The sequence below is a fragment of the Petaurus breviceps genome, unplaced genomic scaffold (genome assembly GCF_028583685.1).
Source record: "Petaurus breviceps papuanus isolate PSGF00001 unplaced genomic scaffold, PetGlider_PUasm1.0 688, whole genome shotgun sequence".
Taxonomy (NCBI): domain Eukaryota; kingdom Metazoa; phylum Chordata; class Mammalia; order Diprotodontia; family Petauridae; genus Petaurus; species Petaurus breviceps.
Window position 1 is genome coordinate 18,882,297 of NW_027186457.1, and position 23,420 is coordinate 18,905,716.

At 36.4% G+C, this 23,420-nt stretch overlaps 1 long non-coding RNA gene across 1 annotated transcript in view; it reads left to right on the forward strand.

Annotated features, from left to right (window-relative positions):
- LOC138174274 (uncharacterized) overlaps nucleotides 1-23,420 on the forward strand; it is an 84,749-nt gene that overhangs the window by 36,892 nt on the left and 24,437 nt on the right. The window contains exons 2-3 of the long non-coding RNA XR_011171659.1: nucleotides 5,299-5,524; nucleotides 9,230-9,322. This is a non-coding gene — a long non-coding RNA (uncharacterized lncRNA). The remainder of the gene's footprint in view (nucleotides 1-5,298; nucleotides 5,525-9,229; nucleotides 9,323-23,420) is intronic.

Genomic DNA, 23,420 nt, shown 5'->3' on the forward strand with positions numbered 1-23,420 from the left:
CTCTCTCTCTCTCTCTCTCTCTCTCTCTCCCTCTCCTTCCCTCTCTCCCTCTCTCTCTCCCTCCCTCTCCCTCTCTCCCTCCTTTCCATTTACCTGAATGAGTATAAACCCTGTTAATTTGAGTGCCCTACAGTGAAACCCAAATCATCCGGTGGCCCCCAGTTGTGGCTCTGCATTGGTCTCTTAAAGGTTGCGCTGCTCCACTCTTTTTCCCTCCCACATATTCATGAGATTAATCTTCCTAGAGCACAATGCTGATTGTGTTGTGCCAATCCATTGCTTAAAAATTTTCACTAACAATGGCTTACATTAATATAGTGTTTTGAGGTTTACAAAGGATTTTACATATATTTGCTCACAATATCCATGTGTGCTAAGGGATTATTATCCTCATTTTACAGATGAGGAAACAGAAGTAATAAAAGTTAAATGATTTGCCCAGAATCACACAATAAGAGTCTGAGGCAGGATTCGAACTCAGGTCTTTTTGATTTCAGTTTTATCACTCTGCATTATTCCCCTATTCAGCCTTCACAATGGCTTCATATTGGGTAGTGATCAAAGAATATAACAAACAATGGAGGAACCATCCATATTTATGTAGACAAAAATTCAGCTCAGGGCAATGTATACATTATGTGACTTTCAATTGCTCTACATACAATTTTGTATTGTATTGCTATGCACATATTTATCTTTCATCCCCTACTAGATTATAAATCCATGAGGTTTTTGTTGCTGTTATTCATTCATTTTCAGTTGTGTCTGACTCTTTGTGACCCCATTTGGGGTTTTCTTGGTAATGATACTGGTGTGGTTTGCCATTTCCTTTTTTGAAAAATCTTTTATTTATTTATTTTTAGTTTTCAATATTCATTTCCACAAGATTTTGAGTTACAAATTTTCTCCCCATCTTTCCCCTACCTACCACCCCATAATTATCACCTCTCTGTTAATAGATAGGTGGCATTCTTCATCATCAGTCCTTTGAAAGTACAATGATTACATTGATTAGAATCTTGTATAAATTGGATTTATTTTCCTTTTAGTTATTTCCTTGGGACGTTTTCCAGGACAATTTCATGTCTCTTTTTCTATTTCTGCCTCTGTCTCTCTTTCTCTCTTTATTTCTATCATTTTCATTTCTATCTCTATCTCCATCACATCTATCTTATATCACCTGTATCTATCTCCAAAGTGCCTGGAACACTGAACACAATTTGAACTCAGGAAATAAAGCTGAATGAATGAGTGAATAGGTAGACCTTTGTAAAAATAAACCAAGGGATTGTTGGGTAAAAATCAGAGCCAGGCTAAAAGCTCTCTGTATTCTACCATTTTACAAATACAGCAACTCAAGCAGGAGGAGGCCAAATGATTCCTTAGGGTCACATAATAAGTTAGGGCCAGCCTTGGATGATAACTGCTCAGGCCTGGAGTTTCCAGCTGGCTGCTTAGTCACAGAATTTTTCTTCTTTTCAGCCTTCAGTCATGGCTCTCCCTCTAGATTGAAAGACAGATGCACATATGGAAGATGGTGCGTATAGTGTGACGAGGGAATGAGAGAGTCTGGTCCCATCCCGTTTCCACACACCCTTAACAAGTTCAGCTATGCTCAACGTCCTTCTTTATCAATTTGGCCCATTTCATGATCTTTCAGGGTAAAATGTGATCCTCCCTCCAATTTATTCCCATAACTACAGGGAGGTTATGAAGATTACTGATGCAAGACACAGAATGCTTGAAGCTCCCCAGAAGAAAAGCCCTACATAAATATAAAGCATGATTATTTCTGCCACTAGCTTCAGGACCGAATTTACCAACACATCTTTCACAGGCTGCTGAGCCACTGGCAAATGATATCCTTTTTTTTTTGGTCCCTACCTGAATAAGAGTGAGAAAGGTCTTCCTCTGGAGAGCTGGACCATTTGCTCAATTTAAAGTTTTTTTTATTTATGAGTAAGATTAATTTCTGATGGAGAACAAATGAATGAAAATATACACTGGGTATCAAAACAGGAAAATCATCATAGAAGGAAGAAGGAAAATACAAATAACATGAATATATCTGTGTGATCTGTAAAAGAAAAGTGATAACTCACTCATTCAACCAATCAACATACATTTATTGATCATCTATTATATATCAGGCATAGTTGAAGACAAAAAATGAACAGTACAGTCTCTGTGCCCCAGGACCTTCTCTTGGATTGGGAAAAACAAGAACATATATAAGTAGAATCAAAACATAGGAATAGGGATAAGAGCTGTGATTTCACTGATCTGGGATCTTCCAGATGCTGAATTTCCTTCTGCTAATGTTGGTTTGCATTTTCTACGCAATTTGTATTCTAAATGATTTTCTCATAGTTTGCGTGTGTCCGAGGTGAACTCAGGTCTTCTGGCTTTGAGGTCAGTTCACTAGTGGTGTTAACTCAAATAGAAAAAGGATGCCAGTAAACCACATGTAAGGATACTTGGGGCCCACATATTGACTTAAAAAACATTATAGTAATATCATCTATGTTTAATTGTATTTTTATTTATTTTTGTTTCACATTTCCCAATTAAATTTTAATCTGATTTGGGTTGCGTGTGGGAGTGTTATGGGCCACATGTGGCCTGTGGACTGAGTATTTGACACTTCTGCATCATATCATGCTGCAAACAATTTGGGGACAGAAGTGCTAGCACCTGCAGGGACTTGGAGAGGACCAGGAGAGACCTCACCCATCTAGAAGTTGGCTCTTAAGCTGAGTTTGTTGAATTGTGTGGATATTGCTGGCCTGTGCTGGATGCCTTAGTTTCCATACGTCTCAGTTTCCCAATCTGTGAAACAAAAGTATTAAGGTAGATCTCATTGTGGTATGCTTCCTCTTAGGAGGTAGAATCAGGGCTGATCCTTGAAAGAAACGGGAAAAGAGGAGATAAGGAATGAGTAGAGACAGAGTGATGCAGAGTTTGTGATATTAACAATACTAGACTCTTGCCTCTTATAAAATGTACATGAGGCATTTAGGTGGTGCAATGGATAGAGTACCTGCCCTGTAGTCAGAAGGATCTGAATTCAAATCTGGCCGCAGATACTTACTATCTGTGTGACTCTGGGCAAGTCACTTAACTCTATTTGCCTCAGTGTCCTTATCTGTAACATGAGATGAAAATGAAATGACAAACCCCTCCAGTACCTTTGCCAAGAAAAGCCCAAATGGGGTCATGAAGAGTCAGTCATGACTGAGATGACTGAACAAGAATGTAATGACCTGAGGGGAGGCACCACTCCATCTTTGCCTTTTTATTCTCTGCAAAGGATCTTGTACAGGGTAGGCACTTAACGTATTTCATTGAACTGAATACTCTCTGCCTATAGGGAGGGAAAAACCTTAGGGTACCAAGAAAGGAAATCACTTCCCCATCTCCCTCCTTCCCTCACCTAAGCCTTCATCAGGAAGGGTAGACACTATATCTTAGCACACTTTCCACACATTCTGTGCTGCCTGTGGAAACTTTGAATAGCCATATGCTGGCTGTGAAGTATGGAAGTCATAGCAGATACGTTTAGGAGAAAAGATCAGCCTCTACTGTGAGATTGGCCTTCCTCTCACAGTAACCATGGAATCAGTGGTAAGGTTTACTATTCCCACCAGGTTTCCTTTCAATCATGGCACAGTTTTCTGGGAGATAGTAAGGGCTAGGTCTTCTTAGAAGCAGAGAAATGCCCTAAAGAGTTGTGTCCCAAAGCAGGTCACAGCATCTTTCATAATGGTTTTACTATTTGCTGTGGACAAGGATATTCATTGCAAGAATATTCATTGGTGCTGGGCCTCTTCAGATGAGCTGGGTTGGTCTTCAGATGACAGACAAAATTTATCTTGTAAACAAAATAGAAGCCCTTTTCTTCTTGAGAGGACCTGTTGCCAAAATTTGAATTTATCTGGTACAACTACAGAGAATAGAGTCCTCTTCAGCCCATGATAAGGCTGTGGAACAAGGGAGGCTTCAATGGAATGGGTGTTTTCCAGCAAAGAATATCTTGTTCTAACCATGACTTATGTGTTTACCTACTAGGTAAGGCAATAAAATTCATCTGTTATTTAAAAAAAAAAAAACCTCATCAAATTTCTCATTGTGCCCATTCAGCCAGACTAAGGAGGGATAATAGATTGAGAGCTGAAAGGTACTTAGATGCTGTTGAATATAATTTCTTTATTTTACAGATGGAGAGACTGAGACTGAGAGTTTAGCGACTTGTACAAGGTAATAGAGTTAGTAAGTGTCTGAGGCAGAATTTGAAGCAGGTCTTCCTGATTACAAGCTCAGTGCTATATATCATGCTGCTGTTGTTATTCAGTAATATTTTGATCACGTCCCGCTCTTTATGACCCCATTTAGGGTTTTCTTGTCAGAGGTACTGGGGTGGTTTGCTCTTTCTTCTTCCATGCTACCTAGCTTCTCTAATATAGTCCCTTGATTTTTACCAAAAAGGAAACATAAGTCTTAGAGCAAAGTGACTTGTCCAAGGTCACACAGGTAGTCAGGACCAGTTCCAGGATTTGGACCTTGGGTTTCTGCCTCTCACTTCAAAATTTCCTTCTGTACCGTACTGCCTATTCTCTAAGGGATGCTCCAAATTTGAATGAATGTAGAAATATAGTGTTTCATGACAATGAGTCCTTTGTTCTTTTTTTTTATTGCAAACAGACTACAGTTCTGACCTTCACAACACAAAAAATTGAAATTTGTCTTGTGAACAAATGTGTTTTTCTAGAAAGCCTGGATTTGGGCTGCATAGGGAGCTATTATTATTAATTTTTGTCATGGTCAGAACAAGAACGCATCACCACCAACGTGTTTCTTTTCTCTAGTGTGGAAAATTAGCTCTTTGTAAGTGAATTTGACATATATTATACAAATAAACCTGAATTGAATAATTGAACAAAGGGAATGGAAAAAATAAATACAATGTTTATCTACTGTTCCATTATTAAATGATACATCTTATTCAAGCATTCTTGTAAAGTTAATAAATTATGTAGTAACTTTCATTAATGTGTAATATCATGTTGACATGCAGATTTTTATATTTGTAATGTATTCTATGATCGGAACTAGACCAGATTTTCCATTTCTGGTTGGATTGAGAAGGGAAATATAGAATTCTAGCCTGAAAATGCAAAATAGTCATAGGTTTAAGTACTCCGAAGTAGGAGACAGAGCATTTTTCACAAAACCCTTCATTTGGGGCTGCTCCATTTCTCCTGCTGCATTGCTCCAAGGACATTTTCTCTCTTATTTCAGTAGGAGGTAATCAGAGGTCTTCCAAAATGACATTCCACAATTAGCAAGTGGAGGGTTGGAAAAAGTGGCTTAACCCAGAATCATCAGCATTCTCTCTTTAGAATCTGACTTTGCAGAGGTGTGACATCCTAAGCCTGGAGGAGGCCTTCACTCAACAGATGGACTATTGATCATAGTGGCCAATGAAGCCTCATCCATCCATTCTTTGAGGAGTCATGGATGACAGGTAGCATCCACTCAATACATTTTTTTTTATTTTTTCTATTCTAATTTAATTATTTTATAATTTTTATATATTTGCAATTTAACTATTTTATAACACTTCTATTCTTTTTATTTACTTTATTTATTTAAATTATTTATTTATTTATTTGTTTATTTATTTATTTAACAGTTCTATAATTGTTTCTTATTCAAGTCTTATCTCCCAAACCAACTCCTTGAATGGAGAAAACTCTATTCTGCACTTTCCTCATCCCTGTATTTTTTAAAACCCTCTTGTGTGTATTGGGTACATTGTTCAGTGACATTTTTTGACTTGTCTTTTTGACACTGAACTATTGTTACTAATTCTAGATTTTTGAATCTAGATTTTGCTTTTAATCTGTTACCTTTTTCGTCATGTATAGTTCAACATTCCTAGATATAAAGCTAGAAGGGACATGAGAAGCAATCTAGTTCAACTCTCTTATTCTGAAAATGCTGTTCAAAAACCTAGAGAGGTTAAGTGATTTTCCCAAGGTCACACAGGAAATAATCAGTAAAGCTGGGGTTCAAACCCAGGTTCTCAGAATCCAAATCCTATATTCTATCTACTGTACCATACTGACAGTTTTTTGAGAGGAAAAGGAACAATTTTTAAAAAAAAGTCGTAACAAAATATATTTAAAAGTAAATACAGTCTTTGTAATCCATCCAAATACCAGTAATATAATTCAATGTATCAGTGAGCTTATTATTGATGTGGACTGGTGTCATTCTATGCCATTCTTATTCATGTGCTCCAGTCAACATTCCACTGGGGTTCCACCCAATTACCTGAAGGTCTTCCTCCCTTTGAATCACTTCCAATTTTGAGTCTTTGGTGGTTGTGTTGGACCATAATTTATAGTATTTGCATCACCATTGGTGATATTGGTGATAGCATCCTTTGTTTTGGGGAGCAGCTAGGGATTGTTGAAAGTACTGTATAATTTTATCAAATTTTAGGAAATTATATTATATATACAGCAAATCTAGCCCACTCTTTCTTAATTTGTCCATTTAAAGGTCACTCAGCCAGCAAACTTTTATTAATCTCCTACTGTGTGACAAGCATTGTGCTGTGTGTTGGAGATACAAAAAAAGGGAAAAGACAGTCCTTGCCCTTGAGGACCTTCCAGTCAAACAAGAAGGACAACATGCAAATAACTGTGTACAGACAAATTACGTGTGGGATAAAGTGGAGATAATTCGCTGAAGAAGGCACTAGAATTAAGGGGACTGGGAGAGGCTTCTTGTTGGAGGCAGCATTTTTAGCTGGGAGTTGAAAGCCAGAGAATCCAAGAGGCGGTGACGAAGAGGGGGAGAGTTCTATGCATGAGCGAGAGCCAGTGAGAATGTCCAGGGTCAGTAGATGGATGTCTTGTGGGAGGAAGGAGGCCAATGTCATGCTGCTGGATTGCATTTTCTACTTTGATTTCAATATCAGATCAGAAAAATGAACCAGAGTATTAAAAGGAATGGGGACAGAGTGAATTTGAAAACTAAATCTAGTTGTGTTACACGGTTTTTCCTTCCCCATATTCTAGGAGTCCAAGGTTCTCTTGTCCCTACCACTGGAAATCTTCCCCATTTCATTATCTGAGGCTGCTTTGGTATACCCAACCAACAGTAACCTAAAGGGTACATATTAGTGTATCATTCTAATAATCTAATCAGTTACCAACTCATTTTCTCCTGCTGGGTTTTCTTTTTATTGCCAGGTCCACTACTCTAATTAAAATATTTATTACTTCTAATCAGTGAGAGGTAAGGCCACAAAACAAAGTGGGCTGGCTGTGTAGTAGTGGGGTAGGGTAACCGGTCAACAGGTCCAGTTCTTTGTGGATGAGAACCACATGGGATGTGGTATGGATGACTGCTCCTTTTGTATAGATCAATTTATTTACATTTTGTCTCCCTCGTTTGGAGTTTTTTTTGGCAAAGATACTGGAATGGTTTGCCATTTCTTTCTCCAGCTCATTTTGCATATGAGGAAACTGTGGCAAACTGGGTGAAGTGACTTGTTCAGGGTCACAGATCTAGTTTCTCAGGCCAGATTTGAACTCAGGGAGATGAGTCTTCCTGACTCCAGTCATGGCACTCTATCCACTGTGCCATCTAGTTGCCCAAGTTACTGAGGAGGAAACTAAGGTCCATAGAGATCAAATGATTTGTCCATGGCCACACAAATAGATAGTGGTGAGTCTGGGAGTAGAATACAGATTTCTTGTCTTACACTTCAGTGTATCATTATAACATGTTACTCCTCTTCTTTCCTCCATAACTCCTTATTTCCTGCAGGATGAAACCTAACTCTTTAGTCTTTCATTCAAGGCCCAATCTAGGCTTTCTGCTTTAGATTTCTGCCAAAATTATATCTATCTATCTATCTATCTATCTATCTATCTATCTATCTATCTATCTATCTATCTATCTATCTATCTATCTATCTATCTATCATCTATCTAATTTGTGTGTGTGTGTGTGTGTGTATTTTTTCACTATTCTCATTCCCAACCTGTCTCCCTTTGCTTTTCTGTATCTGTGCATCTGTGCATTCTGTTTCTCTGGCTGGGGTGCCATTCCTTTATATTGTTCTCCCACCCTTGGTCCCCCATTTTACACTTGTGCCCATCCTTCAAGATTAAGCTCAAACCTAGTCCACGCTATTCTGTCCTCCTAAACTTAATGTACTAATAGACTGCAGCAGTCGTGTTTCATTTCATAATATATACTAGCTATCATATTATTAGATAACTTTGTGCATTAACCTCCAACTAGATTGGAAGTAATTGAGAGCAGAGACCAACGTCTTATATGCCTCCAAATCCTGTTCACTGCCTATACGCAGCATCTTCATTGTTTTTTTGTTGTTCAGTCATTTGAGTTATGTCTGACTCTTTGTGACCAAACTTGGCGTTTTCTTGGCAAAGATACTGGGGTAATTTGTCATTTATTTCTTCAACTCATTTTACAGATGAGGAAACTGAGGCAAACAGGATTAAATAACTTGCCCAGGGTCACAGCTAGTTAAGTGCCTGAGTCCAGATTTGAACTGAGGAAGAGGAGTCTTCCTGACTCCAGGCCTGGCACTCTATCCACTGTATCATCTAGCTGCCCATTTTGAACATATTAGGTACAAAATAAATACTTTATGTTAACACTGGTGATGTTACTTAAAAAAAACCTGATCAATAAAAGTTTAAAACAGAGACTAAGGCTGAATTTCTCAGGTTTCTGACCATCGTGAGAAATTTTTAGCATTAGTGTTTCCTTTGCTAGTTTGGAGAAGGTAGCAATGAAAAGAGAAAACCCATGTCAATTGGAGTTGATGCTATTGATAAGCAGTTTCTTAATCTTTTGATCCATTAGAAAAACTGGAAAAGTCACTCTGCTTTTTTGGGCCTTAGTTTACTCATCTGCAAAATGAAGGGAATAAGGAAACTTGGGGTTATAAAGGATCTTAGGAATAATTAAAATTTGCCCCCACATTTGACTGAGGAGGAACCTGTGGTCCAAATAAGTCAAGTGATTTGACCAAGTTTCAAGGGAGTTTATAGCAAATTGAGGCCCAGAATTCCAATCGTCCAATTACTAGTACAACACAGCACTAATGATTTGTGGTAGGTAATCTCCAGCTTTCCTTTCAGCTACAAAACATGATGTTTTCTTGATTCTTTAATTGCAGATGTCCCCCAAACTAGGCATGGTCACTTGATTGCTTCCTTCTAGGAGTCATTTTCCAGCCCAATCTCCGACAATTGTTGGCTTTGAAGTGGGGGTGAGTTAAGAAATACAGAAGTACAGACTGAATTCAGTCTTCACATGCTTTGATTTTTACCTGAGAATGTCAAATAAGACAGAAAGACAATTTATTTCCGGGTGACCTTGCACAGATACTGGTAGTCTTCATAGAAGGGCAAAAGTGACAAAGTATGCTTTTTTTTTTTTTTTTTTTGCTTTTTGGAGGGTGGAAGGCAGGGCAGTTGGGGTTAAGTGACCTGCCCAAGATCACATGGCTAGTAAGAGTTAAGTGTCTGAGACTGGATTTGAACTCAGGTCCTCCTGACTCCAGGTCTGGTGCTCTATTCACTGTGCCACCTAGCTGCCCCTGAAATATGTATTCTTAAAATTAAAATTCCAACCAGATTTTGCCAAAATGACACCTTGTAAGTTACATTTTAAAGACTAATAACAATTACAATCTATAAATCCATTTTTATCAAATAATAAAAAGGTCTAAAACTGACCCTTGGGTGTTTGTATATATGCACAACAGCATATATGTAAAACCTATGCTTTCCTTTGCATGTTTTTTTTCTTTTGCTCTTGGAATAAGTTTGTACAATGTTACTTTAGAATTTATTTTTTCCCAATTATATGTAAGAACAATTTTAACATTCATTTAAAAGCCTTTTAGATTCCAAATTCTCTCTTTCCCTCCTGTCACCTAATTGAAAAGCAGTTTAATATGTTATACTTGTGCAGTCATGAAAAATGTATTTCCATATTAATCATGTTGTGAAGGAAACAGACCAAAAAAACAAACAAGAAAAAGTTTTGAAAAAGTGTGCTCAAATACTATTTGTTCTCTCTCTCTTGTCTTTGTTTCTTCTTTCTTGAGATTTCTCCCCTTGTTTCTAATTCTTCTTTACAATATGATTTATGTGAAAATATGTTTAATATGAATGTATATGTAGAGCCTATCTCAGATTGCATAATACCTTGGGGTGGAAGAGGGGAGGGATGAGGAGAAAATTTGAAACTCAAAATCTTATGGAAGTGAATGGTAAAAACTAAAAATAATTAATTATTTTTTAAAGTGGGCTTCAATCTGTATTCAGACCCCCTGAGTTCTTTCCCTGGAGCTGGATAGACAGTACTACTTGGAAACTCCCCCACCCCGCCCCGCCCCAGTGAATTGCAGTTGATAACTTGGTGGAACCAATGGGTAACAAAAGCACTGTGTTTATACTATTTCTGTGGTGGAAGAATGAACTCTAGAATCAACTCCTTATTATAGAATCTTAGGCTCCTGAGATAGAAGGGAAAATCACTAAGTCCCACACTCTTTCCCCAGGAAGGAATCATTTAAACCAACTTAGAAAACTGAGATTTGGATAACTCTTTATCCTTGAGGTAAGGGAAGAGAGAAAGAGAAACAGACATGTATTGTTGCCATTGTTATTATATCCTTTCTTTGTATTTGTAATTTTTAATGTCAAACTAGGATGTATTCACTTTCTAGTTTTGGATTCCAGAATGTTTCTTTAAAAATCACATATCTACTTTGACACTTGCTAGTTGTGTGTGACCCAGGACAAGTCACTTAATCACTGTTTGCCTTAGTTTCCTTATCTGCAAAATGGGGGGGGGGGCAATAATAACAACTACTTCCCAAGGTTGCTGTGAAGATCAAATAAGATATTTAAAAAGTGCTTAGCATAGCAGTGCCTAACACAAAGTAGACATTTTTTGTGTTAACTTTCGTTATTATTATATTCTGGAGGGTTGTTTTCAGAAAAGCTCTTTGCAAACCTTAATATGATGATAAATCATCATTATAAATTCAGCATTTTTGTAGCTCATAAGTATTTTACAATGAATAATGGACACCTTTTGTAGGGTGGAAGTTAGGAGGGACTTGTGATTTCTTTAATGATGAGAACACTTGTGCATTGAAACTTCCTCCAAAGGTACAGATGGTCAACTTTTCTTTAAATTATGTAATTGTAGGGATTTGTCTATGAAACTTAAGAGAAGTTGCTTGCCCATGGTCACACAAGCAGAGTTAGTCAGATGTAAAGCCTGAATTCAGTAGTTTCAAAAATGTTTCATAGTTAATATAGTGTATCTCCTTTGCTATATTGCCTCACACATAAACTATGAAAGCATTAAAAATGTTTCTGAAAGAATGTTATGAGAAACAATGGGAAGTCTCAACATGGGCTTGGGTATAAGGTAGGGACATGAACTGGCTTATTATTGGATTCCATGGTGACATCTGTGCTATCAGAATCAGGTTGCTGCAGGCCGTATCTATTTAGTCGACTTCTATGAACCTTGCAGGAAAACACTAAATCAGTAAATGAAAAAATAAAGACAAAATAAGAAAGAGACTAAAAATGAGCTGGCTACTTAAAAAAATACAGTAATTATTTTTGTCTTTTGCTTAGGGGTGTACCAACTGTTTACAATTGACTGTTTGGCAAACTGGGTGTTCTCATTTCCCTCATGGTTCAGGAGTCAAAACCATATGCTACCTTTAGTAATGAACTCTTCAAAGACTCAAAACTATCCATATTCATGCCACAAGAAATGTTTACACAGGAGCAAAATGCTCCAACATCAAAATAAATCAGTAACATCTCAAAGTTGATATTTCCATATGTTTCCTTGGAATCATAAAGTAGAAAAGAGCTGCTGTTATAGAATACACTTTAATTAAAAACAAAACTTTTCCACAAATCATGGGAAGGTCCCAAATAATGCAGACAAATGTGACTTTTCTCCATATATCAAAAGATTTGTAATTGGCAAGGAGAAATAATGAGAGGGTCTGTGATAAGCTTATGCACTTTTTCATCAGGGTTAAAATCCCATTTTTAATTTCACAATTAAAATAGAATTTCTATGTTAGTGACAAGTTTTATTGAATCTTTGATCCCTGTAAAACCTTAATGCAGTTCTATACCAGTTAGATTTTGCGTTTAGTGTATACTCAAGCTAGACTGCCCAGGGTATCAAAGATGTTTAGAGATCTTTCTTTCTGTCCAAACTGATATGGAATTATTTATTGTTGGTTGAGGTAGTCACTCTGTTTCAGATTTGGGAAAAATTCTATCCTTCATTATTCTTTAAACATTAATATAGTTTGAATTATCTCAGGGCATGATGGTAGTATGGACAACTCAAATATTGATGAGCCATTTTGTGTGGATCATTTATTCCAGAGACATTCTTGATACTTTATGGTGAAGAAAGAAAAGTACTTGTAATCAAGACAACTTGATAAGTAGAACTTATGACATGCCCAGAAAATTTCAGCTTGATGACAGTACATAGGCCTGTGACAAATAGGAACTTGACCTTATACAATGATTCACTCAAAACCTAGATTAATCATTTGATTTTTAAAAATCATCTTCAGTGTTTAACTTATTCCAATACAAAACACATGTACAAAATAATCACCTTTCCTTAGATTTCTCCTTCATTTTTCAAGAACTATGATCTGAGAATCTGCAATAAGATGAAAAAATAGGAACAGGAAGTTAAATTCATATTACAAAATATTTTTTAAAAAAATAGCGTATCAGGAGGAGTATCTTTAAGAGATGAATGAATTGACCAAATTTTTCTTTAAAATAATAGTACAATTGTTTTGAATCATCCAATTATAATTTTTCTTCTCAGTACTGACATGCAGCATTTTTCCCCTAAAAATTTAGGCATGAAAAATATTGTTTTATTTGTTTATTTAATTGGTCGAGAAGAGTGAAAAGGACTGATAAATCATCTGCTTGCTTTGCGCAAAGGAAATAAAAAGAACTTGGCAATAAGTGAAAATAATGCAATAGAAACCAGTGTTTTTTGATTTATTGCCCTGATTGGGTTGCTGTTCTACCCATGAGGAAGGAAGGGCACAAAGGAAAAAGACTGAGAACCTTCAGCTGGGCTGACATCATCAGATCAAACATGTAGAGCTTGAGGGACCCTTCCAAATCAGACCTGTACTCAGTAAGTAGAAGTGGACAAAAATGCCAAAGCCCAAAGTGCCTTTAGACAACACCCTGCTCCCAGTTGTGTGGGTGCTAAAGTTGGAATCTGTTAGTAGTGAAGCTGCATATTCACCTTTTTGAGGAGTCATGAGATCAGGAGGAAAGGCTTTCTAAGTTAGCCATGACTCATCCCATTTAAGGCTTTGCTCAAAGTTCAGTTGTACCTAGATGTGAATTGCTTGCCAGAAAAGACCCTTCACATACCCTGAGTAGCCATACTCTCACACAGTCTGGGCTCTTCTTTGAACTTTTAAACCATTTCCTTTTAATTCAGCAATATACTCTTAGTAGTGTGTACCCTGTTCTTTACCACATGTGAGCTGGCATGCTTGCAAACAGCTTCACATGCTTCAAGCATTCACTGCACTTTCACCAATAAAGGACCCCTCCAAGTTGCTGAAATGCTGTAAGCAGAGGCACCCACATTTGTTTCCAAGTGCAAAGTTCAGGGAAGGCTAAGCACACAACTGGTTTGTATTAGGCCAGGCATAACAGCCATTAAAGAACCAGCCAGATGCTCAAGGATGGTGTGAAGAGAACAGAGTCCTTGCCTCATTGGGGGAATGTAAAATTCCCTACTTTTTGGTCCAGGCCAAGTTTTAGGAGATTCTAGGAGTGATCCTTTTGGGATTTTGTTAAAAGGGTGATAGTGGTCTTGAGTAGTCAAGTGTTAGTTTTTCTAGTTGTTAGTAAGAGGAGATGGAGGTGAGAGAGGAAAGAGTGGGGAGAGAGAAGCAGATGGAGAGGAAGAGAAAAAGTACCTTTCTGAATGATGCCAAAGAAAATTCTTAGATATTAAAATTTTGTCAGAAATACTCTGAGATTTTCATCTACCCTGTGAAGTTTTTCTAGAAAGTAAACACTGGAGTTGAGAAAAAATCAAAGATGGTATTCTTTGACCATTTAAACATGGGAATTTCAGCATCAGCATCTCTAGTACCTTATATGGAGTAGTAATGACAGCAATTAAGTAGTGCTTCAAGTTTTGCAGACACACACACACACACATACACACACATATATATATATATGTCCTTTAATGAATTAAATATGGGAATGGATCAGATCTCAAAGGGAGATTTGAAAGTTCCATAAGATATATGGGACAAAAGTTAGAAAGTGCCTTCGGGACCATGTAGTGCAATTCCTAAATTTTTTAGAAGGGTGAATGGAGTCACAGAGAGTGAGGTACAAGGCCAAACAGGTGGGAAATCATAGAGCCAGGTATCAAACTTAGGTATTCTGACTCCAAATCTAGTGTTCTTTCTATTATAGTGAGCTCTTTCCATGATGCTGAGCCAAAAACCCCAACTGAAAGAATTTCATTTCTCATTAAATATGCCTAGAGTATTCTGGATCTCTCCTTTAATCTTTTAACATGGTGCCTTGTATTAACATTACTGTGTTTATGTCCCATCCCATCCCTTGAAATTCTTTTTTCTTTTCTTTCCTTGCCCTTGTGGACTGTTAGTTTCCTTCAGACATGGAGTTTTTTTCATTTTAATTTGTCCAGTGGTGTGTACAGAGCTTGTACTTAATAAATGTTTTTGAATTGTTGAATTCAGTGGAGCCTGGATTTTGAACTGGAGGAGTCAATAAATGGAACAGCCCAGCAGACAGAATGTTGGCTTGATAATTCTGATATCATATATGACAAATTAAGTAATCCATCACCTACCATATGTTGGCTTTCATAATTAATCTTTGTGTTTGGTCTCTTAAGCACAAAGCTGTACATCTGTCCAAATATAGATTTTAAGCATTGCAGAAGAAAAGCACAACAACTTGAGACCCACATCTAGAAGGGTTGTAGGTACAAATTTAGAGCCTTTGATGAGGGCAGAGATCTGAACTCCGTGAAACCAAATACAATGGAAAATTCATGTTGGGTGTTAAAGCTGGTGCCAGTGGTAGTGGACATGACTAACTTGCTTGAATCTACCCATATCAGTTATTTTTCTTTAAACAAACTGGTATAGGGTCCTAAGATATATATATATGTAGATATATATATATATATATATATATATATATATATATATATATATATAAGATATATATAGGTCCTAAGGCTCATTTTCATTATTTATTTTTAAAAAATAAAGAAGAGGAGATGATCACCTTCTAGCTTCCACAAAAGCCTGCCATTGTGAGTCTTAGAAATATTTAGAATTACCTGAGGATTCATGAGAATACTTTCCCCAAACCATCAACTCTGTACTAATATTGTTTGTCCTACACATTCAGGTTTTCAAAAATAATTTTTATTTTCAATTCAAAATTATCTCCCTCCATCTACCCCATCCATCATGCACTGAGAAAGTATAATGATACTCATTATATAGCATATTCAGTTTTGACTCTTACTTTGATTGACAGTTATACAAACTTTTATACAGAGCTACTGCTATTCTTCATATCAGTAGGCTAAGAAAATGCTAGGTTTTCACTGTCGTATGGTCTCAAAGATTCTCCCATAATTATATATTTCCAGGAAACCCAACAAATGAGAGAGTAGATCTCCCTTACTCCCTGTATTAGCATGGACAAGTTACTTAAGCTCTTAGGACTCTTTTTTTTTTTTTTTTTGCTTTTTGGAGGGCAGTTGGGGTTAAGTAACTTGCCCAAGGTCACACGGCTAGGTGTTTTTTTTTTGGTGTATGTGTGTTAAGTGTCTGAGGCCGGATCCAAACTCAGGTCCTCCTGACTCCAGGGCCAGCCCTCTACTCACTGCATCACTTAGCCACCCCAGGACTCCAGTTTTTTTTTTATCTTCCAAATGAACAGGTTGGACAAGATGATCTTTAAGGTGCCCTCCATCCATAACTCTTGTGAACTGATGATGCTGAGACAAAAGGTTATTTGAGGCTAATTGTCTAATTTCTTTCAAGCTCTAAGTCTATGAGTCTATTTATGTGGTTATGATTTTGCTGAGAAACTTGTTGGCAGTTGTATGCCATACCAGTTTTATGGTTAACACATTCTCTAGTTTACATTCCAAGATGCTGCATACAAACATCACTTGTAACACTGTAGAGTTTCAGTAAAACAGCTTGAGTTGCTATTGTATTGCATCCAGTCAACCAGCAAACATTAAGATCTTGGAATTTGAGAATCTGAAGGGTCTTTAGCAATGATCTAGCTCAATTTGTGTTTTTACAAAGAATGGAAGTTATTGAGTACCATTTATCACATCAACTCTACCTAGAGGAAACTGATGGAATCATGCAGATCTGCCTTGTACCAATGGTATTTTTGTAAATTCTTTTAGTTTCACACATGAATAGCTAATTTCTTGCTCTGCAGATTTTTTTCTCACTTCAAAAAAATTCATAGAAATGTCAAAGTTGGAAGGTACTTCAATGGAATTTTTTCATTCCTGAGAAAAAGCTGGTCAGACTGTATATGTCTGGCAAGTTGTATTCATTTCTGAATACAGTTTAAGAAGAATATTAATTAGCTGGGGAGTATCCCTAGGAAGGTAGATGATCTGAGTTCATGTCATAGGAGGACTGACTAAAGAGGTGTCCAGCCTGGAGAAGAAAAGAGTGCACTAGGCAGGACATGATGGATCTTTTCAAATATTTGATGGTTTTTCATGCAGAAGACAAATTCTGGTTGTATCCAGTGGACAGAAGCAGGAGCATTTGGGGGATGTTACAAAGAGGAAAATTTGGAATAAGGAAATTCTTCCTAAAACTTGAGCTGTTGAAAAGTGTAATGAGACACCTTGGGATTTGGTGGGTCCCCCTACCCTCCACTGGAGAGATTTGAATCAAGGCTGGATGACTAGTCATTATATGCTATAATGAGGGTTCCTTTGCTAGTGTGAGTTAGATTAGTAGATGTTTGAGATCACTCCCAATTCTAAAATTTTGTAATTCTGTAAAGACTATACCAGAACAGTGATCATTCAACCCTTACTTGAAGTCTTCCAATGAGAGGAAATCCATTATCAGTTGAAGTGGACTATTTAAAAAAAACAAACAATTTTTTGCAGAGCTCCAATAGTTTTCTCTTTAAGCCTAGTTTCACTTCTTTGCAGCTTTGTAAAGAACTCTGTTCTCTGGGACCACATAGACCAAGCCTAAACTTTCTTCTTAATGACAGCTCTTCAAATAATTGATGAGCCATTATTCTGCCCTCTCAAAGGCTTGTCTTTTCCAGAATGCTTCCCCTCAGTTCCTTCAATAGATCCTCCTAATACAGTTTTTAGACTCTTCTGCATGCTTGTTCCCCTCCTGATTCTGGATTCTCTCCATTTTATTAATACCTTTCCTGAAATGTGGTACCAAGAAGGAAACACAGTACTCTAGACATGTTCTGATCAGGGCAGGTCATCAAGGACTGTATTATCTTCTAATTCCCGGCCATTGTGTCCTTCTTAGTGATAAGATGGCATTAACCTTCTTGGTTAATATCATATCACACTGTTGCTTTCAATCCACTTAGTCCTTCAGATCTTTTTCAGACTTCCTGGTGGTCCTAGCATGTATGACATGAGAAAACAATTTTTATTTCCCTTTTTAATCTCCATTTTGATTCCCATCCTTCTTGCTTTTCAAGTGATAAACTCCTACAAAATAATCTTTCCTATTACAGATATTTTATTTTATTTTTTTGCTCATAAGCTAAGGTCCTTTTATTGCAGCAGAAATGGGCAGGTCACGAAGCTTTAACTCTGATGCCCCAACAGAAGAACATTTGGGCTACAATGCTTAGAATCTTCTTGCCAAAGGAAAGGTGCTAAGAGAGCCATGACACAGACTGGCTTTAGGCCATAAACTTTTCTTCATTATTTTAATGATGTTTTTATGTTTAATTTAACTGTAAATCACATTAACAGAGTTTTGACTGTTATGTCAGAGGGCTTAAAAATGGAGTTAAAAGACATTTTAAGAGCTAAAGATTTGTCAGTTCTGACATGTTTAGTCAAGATGATCCATTCAAGTGTGGAGATGTCAGAAAGGATAGTGCCGAATGGTATTTAATTTGTTCAGTATTTAAGGAGTGGAAATGGACTTTTAGCACCAAGTAATAGCTTTTGCTCTATATTAGTTACAGTTAAGTAGATAATTTATATCCTGGTTAAAGGCATTACACAAGGCAAAATGCTTTAAAAAGCAGTTTAAAATATCCCATTCTCAAAGAATGTTCCTCTACCAAGTAAGGAAAAACTATTCTGGGGACTGGATCAAGAAGGTATTAGCTCAGATTCCTTTTTATTACACAAGAGGGCCTCCATGTAGCCAAGAGAAATGGAAGACTTGCTGAAATTGACTGTGTTAAGTTTGAGAATATTATTTTTATGGATCAAAAATACCATTGTCTACTTTATTTATTGCTGCTTGGGGTGTTTTTTTTTCAATCTGTTTATGGTGTTGGAGTTAAATTGGACACCTACCTCTTTCTTTTATTTTTCTCCCTGTTAAATAAACTGCAAACTGATTGCTATTGTTGTAAGCACATACACAAGATAGGTAGTTTATTTCCTTGGGGCTCCCATCTTCTCTTATCATCTTATAATTTTGTTCTTGCCTCTTCATTCTCTCATGGTATAATTGGAGTTTGAATGAAGATGGTACATTAAAACAATATGATGTAGTGGAAAAGGCAATGGATGATGAATCAAGATACTGAGGTTCTAATGCTGCCTCATCCATGAATTTGCTGTATGATTTTGTTTCATCATCCCCCTGAGCCTCACTTTCTTCTTTCACAGAATATGGGAGTTTGACTATCAGATGTGGTTATGGGTGGTAGGAATGGGTGTGGATTGGAGACAAGATACTTTTAAGGATTTATTTATGCTTTTAACTTCCCTTAGACCTCTTGTGGAATATTCAGAGCCTCAAGACTGGTTTGGATGAAACAAATTGAGCATAAATGAAAGAAAAAATCAGTGATGTATCACATAAGTAATATGATCCAGGCACTTTACTAGGTACTGGGCTTACTAATACCAAGAATGAAACAATCCCTACAAATGATTAAAAGTAATGGAAGATAAATGAGATCATAAGAATTTTCTTATGGAAATACCAGAGACTTGATGTGAACATTTGTAGGCCTACTCTGAGATAGATTACTCCCTGGAGAATAAAAAATTCAATATGGCCTCTGAATGTTGTGTTAGCTTTGAAGGTATTATGTATTCATTGGTGAAAGCATGATGAATTCTAGGCTAATAACCAGTGGAAGGTATATCTACATATGGTCAGCAGAAAACAAAGAAAACATTTTTAGGTTTGCTTCCTTTTTAGGTATAGAACTCCTGGAAAGATGACAAAATTGGAATTTCTCATAGGCTTTTTTTTGTGTTCCATATCTTAAGCATCATCTTTCAAAAAAAATCCTTAGGATTATCATATGATTCTTATAATTCTACAACTTATAAATAGTAAATAATATCTTATATTCAGTAAACATTTTGTAACCACACTGAAGGCTTGATTTTTGATGATTTACTTAGTTTAAATTATGTTGGCTTTATGTTTTTACAACACAGTAATTTCCCTTTAATTCTACCTCTTCCCCTTTCTTCCTCACCACTAAACTCTTGTTAATAAAATTTAAAAAAAAATAAATCCCAGAAGAAGCAGTGATTGTATGTAATAGTGTCTACCATATTCCACAATCATGCAACATCCCTTCTCCACTGACAGGAGGGAGGTGTGTTTCATTATCTGTTTTCTTGATTAGCTTTCCTTCTGACATTCTAAAATTAAATCTTGAAAATTTTCAAAAGTTATAATTCTAATTTTAGGTTTTTGCCATGTTGATGAATGGGCATATCAGAGAACATCTATTTATCAACTTTATTAAGATGATGTTTGTTGTTATATTGTAATAGGAATAACTTTTTGAAGTGAAACTGTACAGGGAAGTGTATAGTATCTTATTTTAAGGTCTTAAATCTTAAAATTGCACTAAAAATTTTGGGATATCCTATAATTGTCTAGAATTATAATTCAGTAGAAACCACACTATAATTCTGACCTATTCACATGTACATCTATAGGATTTTATGTTTACTTTTTATATATTAGACTTTTGATAGCTATAGGCAGCTAGGTTACATGGTTTTAGAGTTGAGTTCAAATCTAACCTCAGAGACTTATTAGCTATGTGGCCCTGGGTATAACTTTAATCTCTGTGTGCCTCAGTTTCCTTATTGTCAGAATAGGGATAATAATAGTACCTACCTCTGAGGATTGTTGTAAGGATATTTGTAAAGCATTTTGCAAAAGCTTAAAGTTAGCAATATAATTGCTCACTATTTCACTGAAGTGGGGAATGGCACAGTGGATAGAGTGGAATCAGGAAGACCCATCTTTGTGAGTTCAGTAAGTTGAGACACAAGCTGTATGATCATAGACAAGTCGCTTAACCCTGCTTGCTCAGTAACTCATCTTAAAATGAGTTGGAGAATAAAATGGCAAACCACACCAGTATCTTTACCAAGATAACCCTAAATGGGATCACAAGGAGTCAGAGACGATTGAAAAACAATTGAACAACAACACTTTGGAAGCACCAACTTTAGAGACTGCTTCTGATTGCTCCATAGTGATGGCAATTCCTCTTTAACTTGGAGGGTCTGATAGTTGACTGGGTTATTGAGAGGTTAAATGATTGTTCATGCCCAACATCTAGTCTGTGTCAGAGCCAAGTCTTGAACCAAGACTTCCTTAATCTAAGGCTGACCCTCTATCCATTATCCTATGCTGCTACATAGCAAAATTTGTGTATATATATATGTATATATATATATATGTAAGAACAATAATAACTTTAATAACAGTGGTGATTGATGATGATGAAGATGAAGCTATATCCAGGTAGGAAACTAATTTGTTTTCCTAGCAATGAAGGCTAAGTTCACAAATCCTAAATGGTTTTAGAAGCACTCTAACATTTTAGGAAGATAGAGAACGTAAATGAACTCAGGTGATCTAGTTCAATTCTCTCATTTTCCAGCCACTTCCCTCAAGCAGTGTGGTATAAAGGCTGGGGTGCTGAATTTACAGTCAGTGACATTTAGGAGTTGGTTAGTCATGGGTCAATGATTTAACCCATCTAAGCCTTAGTTTCCTTAACTGTAAAATGGGAATAATTATACTCATAGGATTATTCTGAAGCTCAATGAGACAATGTGTTTAAAGTGTCTTGCAAACTTCAGAATACTATAATGTCAGTTGTTACTGGTGAAGAAACTGAGGATTAGATTGTTTGTCACTTGCAACTACATTTCAAATCCACAGTCTTACTCCAAATCCAGTGTTATCCTCCCCCTCCCCACCTTGTATCACCCTATTTTTTTTTCTTCCTTTAAAGTTTATTTTTAAATTGTGCTTACTTCAGGTCAGAGGTTACTTTACATTTACAGTAAAACAAGCCCTTTCTCAAAATGTGTTGAAAATTTGCATGGTTCTGAATGACCCAAAGTGGACTATGTCTAACAGTAGAAAATTACTGGACTCTTCATTGTTGTGTCTCTTGATGAAAGATGACCAATCTTATAATTTTGAAAGAGAATGGTAATCAGAACCATGTCTGAAGGGAATCTAAGAAGCTTGGGCTGTGGAAGATTTGAAGGTCTGCAATCATCCTGAAGAGAATGTCAGGAAATCCCAAGGCATCTGAAAGTAAGGTGGTAAGAGGGAGCAGAAAGGACCCTATATTTTTAAAAAGGAATTCTTCAACCCAGAATGGATAGGCTCAGAAGCATTGGAGATAATTTACTGAATAGGTCTACACTCCTGAGCTATAGGAGTATAGCTGGAACACTGGCAAAGTATATTGGAAAGGCCCAAACAGGTGAAGAATGAGTGTATTAAAAAAAAAAAAGATAAAGATAAGAACTGCTCAGGTCAATAAAAGAAAGGAGTGAACAGCTGCAGGCTTTGGATTTGAGATGAATAGTAAACCTGGAGGCAAAGGAGACCAGAATGAACAAAGATGAAAACATATTGGAAGAAGCAGGAAGCAAATGTTGGAAAGCCCTTCCAAATGGCAGGATGAATGGGTTTCTAGCACAAATTAAAATTCAGATCAACAAGAATCTGACACACTTTTTGCTTGTGTTTCAGGGTTGCAAACATGGCAAAATCAATACTGTGTTAAACATTCTTGGAACTGCGAATTGCCCAGTGGTACTAGACACCAGTGTCAACAGTCAGAATAATACCTTATCAGCACAGAAATGAGACTTTGGAAACATTCCTTTCATTTATTGCTGAACTAATAGGAAATCAATTTAACTTGCTCCACAAATAGTTTTAAAAATATTAAAACATTTCCATAATTTTCAGGGATTTCTAATCTTAATTATAATTTAACGTAGCAGTCAATTAATTTAATCCTTCATTATCAACAATGAGCCTTTACAAGATTACTACTTAGTGCAAGGCTGCTATCTGTGTTTGGTTCATTAGATTTTCTGATATGAATTTAAAAGAAAAAAATCTTATATTAACCCACCCCCATGCTTTTTCTTCAAATCATGTAGCATAGACTTTTTGCTTTTTTCTCTTTCTTCCTCATTTTCTTTTCTTTTTTTTTTTTTTTGCGCTGCATAATATCATCTGGCAAAAAGTACGTGTGATCTTAATTGTTAGACTTGTTTATTCCAGGGAGAAACCAATGGAGCACTTACAGTAATTAACATATTTTCTCTGGTCTTCTCATTTTGTTAATGATATCTTATTGAAGGCTGTGCAGTAATTACTGCCCACTGAGGTACATACGCTGAAACAAATTAATGGCCAATGACCAATAATGATTACACTTGTAATTATCTATTGTGAAGTATAAGCAGAAAAAAATTAGAAATTAAAAACAATGTTCTTTGTAGCCAAAATTAAACTCTATTGTTAAACTATGCTAAAAATCACGTTAACTATACCACAGAAGTACATTATTCTGCAACCTTAAAGCCATTTCATCTAATTTTAGAGCATTTTAATTTTCAGAAGATTTCACCATTTCATACACAGGGAGACAGAAGTTAAAAACAACCCAAAGAATAATACATTTTGCTCTTAGATATGACTTCCAGGTGCTATTTGCATGTTGACTTTAACACATCTAACACAT